The sequence below is a fragment of the Grus americana genome, chromosome 5 (assembly GCF_028858705.1).
Source record: "Grus americana isolate bGruAme1 chromosome 5, bGruAme1.mat, whole genome shotgun sequence".
Lineage (NCBI taxonomy): Eukaryota > Metazoa > Chordata > Aves > Gruiformes > Gruidae > Grus > Grus americana.
This window is the reverse complement of record NC_072856.1, coordinates 34,767,893-34,777,427: the sequence shown is the minus strand read 5'-3', so window position 1 is coordinate 34,777,427 and position 9,535 is coordinate 34,767,893. Positions and strand designations below refer to the sequence as shown.

Genomic DNA, 9,535 nt, shown 5'->3' with positions numbered 1-9,535 from the left:
TGGAAAATGAGCTGCTGTGCAGGTCCTAATGAGTGGTTTTCCGTGTCATGAAATCACTGCCGCCAAAAGTGGTGATGGTGGTAAGTTTTGCAAGCAATCTTTCCAGAAATGCCAAAGATTGCCGGGACAGGGAGAGAGAGCAAGCCAGTAGCTGGGTGCAGCGTAGTGGAGGGCGGTGGGTGGAAATCACGCAGCCATGAGCTGATGTTACCTGCCCTGGGCACAGAGAAGGACCCAGGTCCCTACGACTGCCGGCAAAGCGCTTGTTCATTTGACTTCCCCGCTGAAAACACAGACCAAGACCAGAGTGAATGGCAGTGCCCTCTTACTGTCCCACGGCTGGCGGTGTCTGCCGTGACCTGCCTGTGGGGCACACGCAGTTACGCATACTTCCCATTGCAGGGCCCTGATTTTTACGAGAGCATGAACTATGTGCAGGCAGGTGGTGCTGGGCATGGATGTCCCACTCCCCAGAGCACACCACCAGCACCACGTACTTGTCTCGTGGTGTGGGCCGGGGCGGGAGGAGAGGAGGCCTGGTAAAGGCTGAGCTAGTCATGAGCACACTGGAGTTTCCTTCAGTTTTACGATCCAACACTGGCTTTTGCCAAGACAAGTGCTGGCACATCCCGCAGCGAAAGGGAGGGGGAGCGCAAGGGAGACGAGGGAGCGGGGTGGAGAGGGAGACCAAGAGACAAACCATTATCTTTTTTTCTACTATGCTGGTCCTGTGAGATAGGGGGGAATTTATAATGCACGTACATACTCCAGGTTTTTCAAGGGCTGCCTTTAGCTGTATATCAAATTTCCCGGGGTCAAATGTTTATGCATTTTGTCTACACGAGTAAAAATGTGCATTTTTAATAGGGAGTGACTGATCACATGAGTGAGCCAGAGTGCAATACATGAAAACAAAGGCAAGACTCTTCACTTCTGCTGTGAGGTTAGCTAAATGGTGTAGGCTTTGTGACCCATCTTGACCAGAACTGGTTTATCAGTCAGACCGCAACACCTTGACTGCATTGCGTTCTTACTTCCGAACAAAACCAAACCACCTCGAACAACACCTGATGAGACTTGTTTATTAGGTTTATACCGGTTTTGAGAATTCTTACATCTTTTGATATGTCAGCGCTTTCCCCGACTCAGTCTGCCCACATCACTCGTTTAACCCACCAGACGCTGCAGTTGCAAGCAGCACACCACATATCCATACCACACATGTGTAAATGATGCTGTAGCCATACTGGTGAAGGGCGCCCTGCGGAGAAGGGCACTTCTGTCCAGAAGGGCACTCTGCAGAGAAGGTCTTGAACACAACTGAACTCCCTGGCTATCTATAAAAAGCGATGTAGCACTTCTAACTAAGTTTTGAAGGAGTAATGTACTCAGATCTTTAATATTGAGAGGAAGAGGTGAAATTAGAAGAAGATTACAGCATAGAGAGCTGTTTACTTGCTTTCAGAAAATGAGAAATCCCAAGCACCATTTGGATGCACACTGCTATAAACTATGACTACAGACCACTGAACGCGGGGTATTATCCAAGCAGGTTTTTACCCAGTTCCTTTTCAGGAGTCACCCCACCATTCCTATGTAAGGTGAAGGAAGGGTCGCTGCTTCAAAACACAGACATTGCCTATGACTCATCTTTATTGAGCAAGTTTTAGGAAACAAGGTGGGATTTCTTCTGCTAAAGCCAGAAGTCCTATTAACAGCCTACAGGGAAAATGAATAAACATCTCTCACAGAGTAAACTAACTGCTTCTCTCACTGGTCCTGCTGTAGGCGCTGCCCCCGAGGTACACAAAGACAATTTTGTTATTGTTTATTAACAGCCTGTCTCAGAGTTGATGGGGAGATGCTTCCCATGAGACAGCGAGCCCTGCAGCCCTTCAGGCTGCTCAGTTGCCCTGTGTGGACGGAGCATGTAGTAGACCCAAAAAGCCTTGTAGCAATCCCCATGATGGCTCAGCTCTGTCTCCTCCTGACCCCCGAGTTGCCCAGTGCTAGCTGCTCCTTTTCCACGCTCAGGCCAGTTCAAGCTCTCTCTGCTCAGAACTGCAATACATGGGGTCTTTTTGTAGCTGCCCTTAAAACAGACTCACGTGGTCTGTCCCAGCTCAGCTTCAAGTGTCCTTCTGGGTAACCTACTGCGTGCTACACAAACACAGGAACTTGCCAAATTACCAATTCAGCAAAGAGCAGGCTGAGGTGTGGGCTCTTAGATACGGAGGATTTGCAAGAGCTGACAACATGCTTGGCACAGCACAAGGCACTAAAGAAGACAAAGCCCAACCTCAGCGTGAAACCGTACCCGACTCCCATGTGTGTTTGTATAAGGCAGGCAGCTCTTGAGGACAGTGTCGTGCTTTCGTGTGTGTTTATACAGTGCCTAGCACAACAGAGTCCTAATCCAAACCGGAGCTCTTAAGTATCACAGTAATGCAAATTAAATAACGCTAATAACACGCTTTCTCCCTGTGCTCACCAGGTCAGGCACGAGGGAAGGACCCTTGTTGTCCTTGCTGGGAAGGACCAGGGCTTCACACCAAGCTGAGACGCATTTTCAGGATAACCTCAGTTAGCGACTTACTGCCCATCAGCCGAGCTGCACTGCCTGACCTGCCATCACGTCTCCTCCTGAGAGGTGAAACATGTTAGTTTATACCCAAGAGAAAAGTTAATGTCATTTATCTTGTGTTTGCCCCAGCTAAAAGCACGTGTTTGTACAATTACCAGGGTTCAGCTAACACTGGTATTTTAGCAAGCCACAGCAACTTGGCTGTGTCAGACTCTATAGGGCCTTTTTTTTTTTTTTGAAAACAGATAAAATGGAGTTGGTAGAAGAAAAAAGCTTTCTGCAGACATTTGCTGAAAGAGCTTTACCTAGTACTTTATAAAATAGTCAGTGCGAGTTGCTGTCACAAAATTTAACAAAAAAATTAGAACTTCTAGCAATATATTGCTGACTCCAAAAGAAAGTATGTTTCAGTCATTTCCATCTTTAATCCATTCTTTAATCCAACCTTATTAGTTGGCCCATTTCCCACAAGCAGAGTGCTGTACAGCAGGTAATCCTACAGCCGTAGATGTAAAGCTTGTAACAGAGTTCACCTCCTGCCATGAAACTGCGTTATGGTGAATGAAAGCTAAGGATCTGCACGTGAGTGTGCATTTCACCTCTTCTACTTACAGGAGGCAGGGAAGAAATATTAAAATAATTAAACATGCACATCTACATCATTAATTGATAACAAAATTTTACTAGAAATTTGGCAAACAATATTTGACCCCTCGTTGAACTTGGTTGACAGCAGAAAACCACCTTCACAAATAATATCAGTCACAAAAACATAATTAGATACATTATCCCCAAGTAATACAGAACATAATGTGTATAAAACAAATGTGCAGCATTCAGATAATTGCATCCAACAGAAGTCTTCAGTTTGCTGTTCATGTAAGGGGGATATCGTTTGAGAAGAAGAGTCCAGATACTATACAAGATGAGCATTGCCTTTTAGCACTGCAAAGGTTTAAATAGGTTTAAGAAGGGAAGCAAGACTGTAATTTTGCTTATCAGTGACAGCTTTTTGGAAGGTAAATGTTGAGAAAGATGAGCAATACTGGGATAAGATTAAAAGCATGTCTCTTGGTAGGCCATTTGTTGGTGAGTTCTGTAGGTAAATGCACTGGGTTAATGCTCTCTTTCATATTGTAACAGTATCCTCAGTGGGATTTGCTTCCTCGGCTGCTCTCGGTGCCCTCCCCCAGCGCTGTGAAATGAGAAATGCAGTGTTTTTAATGACTGGAGCAGGAGGGATCTTGTTATTGCGGCTGCATCACCCCTCCAGGACACAGTTCAGTAGAAGTTTGTCATGTGGCTGAGCAGAAACGATGAATGCAGGTTTTATGAAGTTCATTCCCCAAATACAAAGGAACGGGAGAAAAAAAAAAACCCACCACATTCATGGCTACAGGCTGCAAGAGTACACAGTTCACAGCCTGAGCTCTACATTGATCACTGTCAAACTCCTGGGCCGCAATGCACCTGCGAGCTCTCCCCCACTCCCTGAGCAGCAAGCCCTTACCTGCACTCCCACCTCCACTCGCAGCATCTCCCCCATTACGCGCCTCCTCCTTGCTCACCCCTCTTCTTTTCTAGCTGGGGGCATTCGGTGCTTTAGTGTCCCCCTGATACCTACCTTGGATCTGGGGAGAACTAAATCACCCCTCCGCTTAGAGGCAAGGGGATATTCACCAGTTAATACACACCCCCCTCCGCTTGTTTCTTCACAGCCCTACTGCCCGTTGCCTCCCTCACCTTGGGTATTGCTTCATTTCCTGTTTGCTCCCGGCAGCCACCTCCTTTGCTGAAACTCTGTGCTATTATGCAGGCTAATATCAAACAGGTGGAAGAGGTAAACATTAAAAAAACCCCAACAACCCAATATGTCCTTCCTCTCCTCAATGGGCACGATGATATTGTCAGGAAATGGGTAACAGCTGCAGGTGCTAGAAATGAACTACATGTATAGGAAGGTCTGGAGTCTGTGTGTTGAAAACACATAGGCAGATAATATTTACTATGAATAGGTTATTTTAAATGGATAAGCACTAATACAAAGTTTCCTTGGAAAAAACACCCCATGCACACTCCTTCTGTAACAGCAGCCATCGTGCTGTTCGACCGAGCCCCCCGAAATGAGGGGGTCTTGGGGCAGCCATGTTGGCTCCCCAGTGACGGCACAGCCCCCCAGCACACATCGCAGGGCTGAAACCTGGAATGGGAACTGCCACCCCACTGCCTCCCTGGCCGAGACCTTATCCTGATCTCTCCCCATGCGTGTGTCTCTGCGGGATTTTGGGGCTTGGTTGCAGGAAGGATGTGGCTGTACCGGGGAAAAGCAAATGCCCTCCTGCTGTGGCGGGTCCATACGCAAGCCTGCATGTACCTACGTCTGCGTGTGCTGGTCCGATCTGACTGTTTGATGTTCATGAATGCACCAAATGCTGGGCTTTATAGGTTAGGCACTCAGCTTAACAGTTTTGCTACCTGAGCTGGATCATTTAGTTTGTTGACATCTATGTGAAAGTAACCAAAGGCATTCTCTTCCCTACAAGGAAGGCAAACAGGGCATGGCGATCTCAGGAGTTGCTCCCTTGGCTTTACTTGTTTGCTCAAATCTGGGAAACCATATCCCTGAGCCCATTTCACCGGCTTTCTTTTGGAAATCAGTATCATTGTCGGCTGTCAATAACTTACTCCATTTACCGCTCTTAGCTACTCAGGAGGACACAGCAGAGCCTAAGCCGGGTAAGGTTACTGCGTGATAACAGCAATTCTTAAAGGGTATACTGAGGCTCTCCCTAGACAGTGACAAGCTTTGGATTTCTTATAGAAACAGGCGATTGTGTCTGTGTGTTTGTGCCTGCTGCGTTGCAGACTCTCCCCCTCTTCTCCTCCGCGGGTCTGGCTCCCCAGCCCCAGCCCCAGCCCCAGCCCAGCGGTGGTGGAGCTGAGCGGCTGTGGGCACTTGATGCTGATTAAATTCTGCTGACTGAGGAAGATGTCAAATTCTACCCAAAGCAGAGAGCCGCCAAGGAAAAGCTGCTTTTCTTTGCTTTTGACAGCTGGAGCCATGAATTTAAGCAGAGGTCTCACCTTCAGGCAAGTCAACAGCTGGGCAGGGAACAGTCTTTCTTAAAGAGAGAGTGCGCTGTATTTTCTGGAGTTCAGTGTTGCCAGGAGGTGAACGAGTTGAAGTGCAAGAGAACATTTATGTAAAAAACCAGGTGCAGCTGGGTTTTTAATTGTCTTTTTTTTTTTCTTTTACTAGAGAAGGACCAAGTAAAAAACAAGAAAGAGGAAATGAAAACACAGTCTTAATTCCCACCCTTGGTGTTTCTCATCTTCCATTTCCCCTGCAAGGAGGAGATGCAGCCCACGTCTGTACGGGAAGTTCCCAAAGTCCTTTCCCTAAGAAGATCATGCACTGCATTACATTTACTTTTACATTTGTGCGCCAGCCACACTGCAGGAATCGGTGGCTCTGCTGACCAGTAATGGGGTCTGTAAGACCTTTCCCTGTTTTTAAACGCATGCACAAGAGCCATCCAAAGCTCTTACTACTGAGGACCCTTCGTGATGTGACACCTGCGCTCTCAGCTCAGTGGGAAGTGGGTGGGTGTTCCCATAACAAAATATCACTGCCATAACTAAATGCCCATCCCTGCCAGTTATTAACTGGAGGTATCACCTAAGAGACCGAGGGCTGAATGGTACCAAAATATAATTAGGCTTCACTCCCACACGATACTTGCTGTCTTCAAAAGAGGAACTTTGTCACTGCAGGGCCAGGCTTTGTGATACTGAATTTTCAGCCCCATGGAGCAGAAGCCAGGACCCTGAGGAGGTTCAGACCTCCTAGGAGGCAGGGACAGACACAGCTCTCATCTAAGTGCAGAGGGAAGTATGTAGCGCAGTTGCATGGCCACTGTCACATCACATAATTCATGAGTGTGCGATATCTTAGCAGGTGCAATTGGCCCAAAGTGTGAAATGCGGTGAAGCCCTGCTATTGCCCTTTCCTACCCTGCTGCCCCCCCATAAAGCCACAGCTGCTTAGAGTACTCTGGCCACTAGTCAAGAGGTTTGGGGTACTCCCAAGCTCTCCTGTTGGAAAGACAGCTTTAGGAAAGAATTAGAAATAAGTTGGACCAGAAGGAAAGTCTGTAACTCTGTTTAGTTTGCACTCAGGTGGTAAGGGACATCCTGGGCTCCACATGCTGTTTAGGACTTTATGCAATATCTGCTTAGTGCAAAATGCAGAAGCAATCCTGAGGCAGGGCGAGGAAGCCAAAGCTGTGGCTAGGCGAGTGCCCCAACCAGCAGGCATCATAGCCATGACCGCTTCTCTTCTCTCTGACATAGTGAATCCAATTTTCTTTCCCTTCCCTGCTGGAAGACCTACAAGAGGAGAAATGTCCCACCCCAGTCTCTCCTCTGATCATTAGAACACCTTCTAGGGAGGGAGGAAATGTGAATTTCAAGCCTTTCAGAAGTGAATTATGTCCATCTCCCCAGTACCTTGGAAATATGAAATGAGAACAGGACAGCGCTCCCCTTGATTAGGATGGAAGAAGTCCGAATGGACTTTTAACCATGTTTAAGACTGTCACTTACTTTGTGGCATCTGGTCTATATCCTGGGAAGACTGCCACAACACAGGATCATCATCATCATCGTCACTGTTGCTTTGAGAGAAAAAAACCCAACAAACAGAAGCAGGCATCATCGTCCAGCCCAACAGGGAAAAGGAGGGAAAGGTAGAGAGAATAAATGTTTTGTGTCTGGATCTCCATTGACCTTCAATGTGGGGTAGAACTCGCACCTCTCTGACCTACAAACACCAAAGTGCTAGTAAGCATGTGTAGATACTGAGTGCTTAAATAGGATTTTTTGATGTTAAAAGTTGAAACACCTATTGAAAGTAGGTATTTGCAGAGTTAAGCAGTAGCTGAGGTAATCAAAGTTAAAATTTAGGCTATAGGCACCAAAACTCCATCCAAGTCCCAACCTAAATACAGTCAGGCCTTCTTTGGATTTAGCCTGGTCTGTTCAAGCAATTTTTCCTAAAATTTTTAATCTTTCCACCAGTGGTAGGAAAAGTGGAAGCTCTTGAAAATCAGTGATTGTAAATGTGTTATCTTATGTATCAAACAGACAAGAACGCAAACAAAAAATAGTTTTCATGACTATTTTGTTACCATGACATAGAGGGTAGATAAAATTCCTCTTCTGCCATCATTCCAACTTACTACCACCCTAAACCCTTGCTGAAACTTGTGCCAAATCTAAGCTTTCAAATGTTTGTAAGTGCAAAGGCATTTGGAAACCCTGCAGAAGTTATATTTCAAGTAGAATTGAAAGACAGAGGCTACTTTCTGCTCTGCTTGAAAGCAAGAAGGCATGGAAATCTGGTGCCAGACTTCTTTCGTACCAGATTTTCTGCCTAGTTTTGCAGCCTCCTGCTGTTCGGGTGGGGCTCTGTAAAAGCGGAAACTTGGATGGCTAAGTATTTTTCTGAATCCCATTTTTAAACGCTTAAAGAGCATCCACCTTCACCATCTCAAGTAAGAAAGATCCTGGGTACAATCGAAACCAGCCAAAGACATGAAATGAAAAAGCAGTTTGTTGTGAGCGTTGCGCTAGAACTGCCAGCTTTGTGATTTTAGAAGAGAAACTTAACCATCAGCACATCGTGACATTTTTGGTGTGATGCATGATGATGTGTGGGTGGGTTTCAGTGCCACATGTTGTTATTTCAATGCCTTACCATCGTCAGGGCTTATTGAAGCGTTGCTGGGTTTTAGCAGAACATCATTATCTCCTGCAGCAGCTTCAGCTCAGCCAATCCTGCTAGGTTCACAGATATTAAGTGTATAAAAAAAAATCTACTTTGGCTAGATTTGCATCTTAATATTCTAGCAAACCAGATAACTGGAAGCAATTTCATAGAAAATGATTTTAAAATGTAGTTTATGTATGCATTCATACTGCAGGCCTGACTCTCACTTCATTCTTTTCAGAGAAGGGAAACATGCCTTGTTACTTTTGTAAATAATCATGCAGTTGTCATTTCAGACAGTAATTGTAATTAAAGAACATATTAGAAGAATCCAAACAGACAATTTTCTTCCAGAAAGATAAAACTTGTCTAAAAAAATATCAATTATGAATTATTCTTCTAATTCCCAGGTACCTTATGGGCCCCAAGAATGACCCTGCTGCACCTTTCTGTCAAGGAGAGATGCAAATAATATGATTAGCTTGTTGAAAAAATGGATCAGATCTTGCAATACTGGGGTAAATATCAACTATGCCTTCCAGACAGACAGCTTTAAACACTAATGGAAGTCATAGGATGAAGGCTTTCCCTGCCACATTGAAAATACAGGCGACACAATGCACGAACCTAGCTGAATTTGAAGGACAATACAGAATATTTAGTCTGTAGTCATTTAAGCTAGGATCTGTTAAGCATAGTTGTGTAGCTTCCCACACAGGCTGTGTCCTGAAACTGTGCTGAGATTATTTTATCCGCGTGAAGGACCTCGGTGTCCCTATTACCAGGAAATAGTTAATATTCTTTCCCACTGGGGCCCACATGCACCTGCACAACTGTGGTGTGTGGTTTCTCCTTGCAGCTGCATCTGTGACTCTGCTGCTGCCTGTGTAGAGGTTTTAAAGTGTAAATGGAGAGCCGGTGAGGCTACCCTTCAGTGGTAATGCAGCCTCGAGGGCTGCTGCAGAAGCAGTGAAACCACCCTCTGAGTAAAGAAGTAGTTTCAGCAAAGCATGTTTCTCAGCTGTTAATATTATATCCCGTCTTACTGTGGAAAATTCAATGCATATTATAAATACCAGTTAATGGTGTATCCTCACAATGCCATTCTGGAGTTGCTGTCTATTATTACCTTGATTTTTCCAGAGGAAGAAAATGAGGCTGTGATACCTTAACTAATTTTC

At 45.5% G+C, this 9,535-nt stretch overlaps 1 non-coding gene across 1 annotated transcript; it reads left to right on the top strand.

The window, feature by feature from the left end:
- The first annotated feature begins 7,095 nt into the window (after positions 1-7,095).
- Positions 7,096-7,215, top strand: LOC129207721 (U6atac minor spliceosomal RNA). The gene has a single exon (XR_008577526.1). It is a non-coding gene; the product is annotated as a U6atac minor spliceosomal RNA (small nuclear RNA).
- Positions 7,216-9,535: the final 2,320 nt, after the last annotated feature.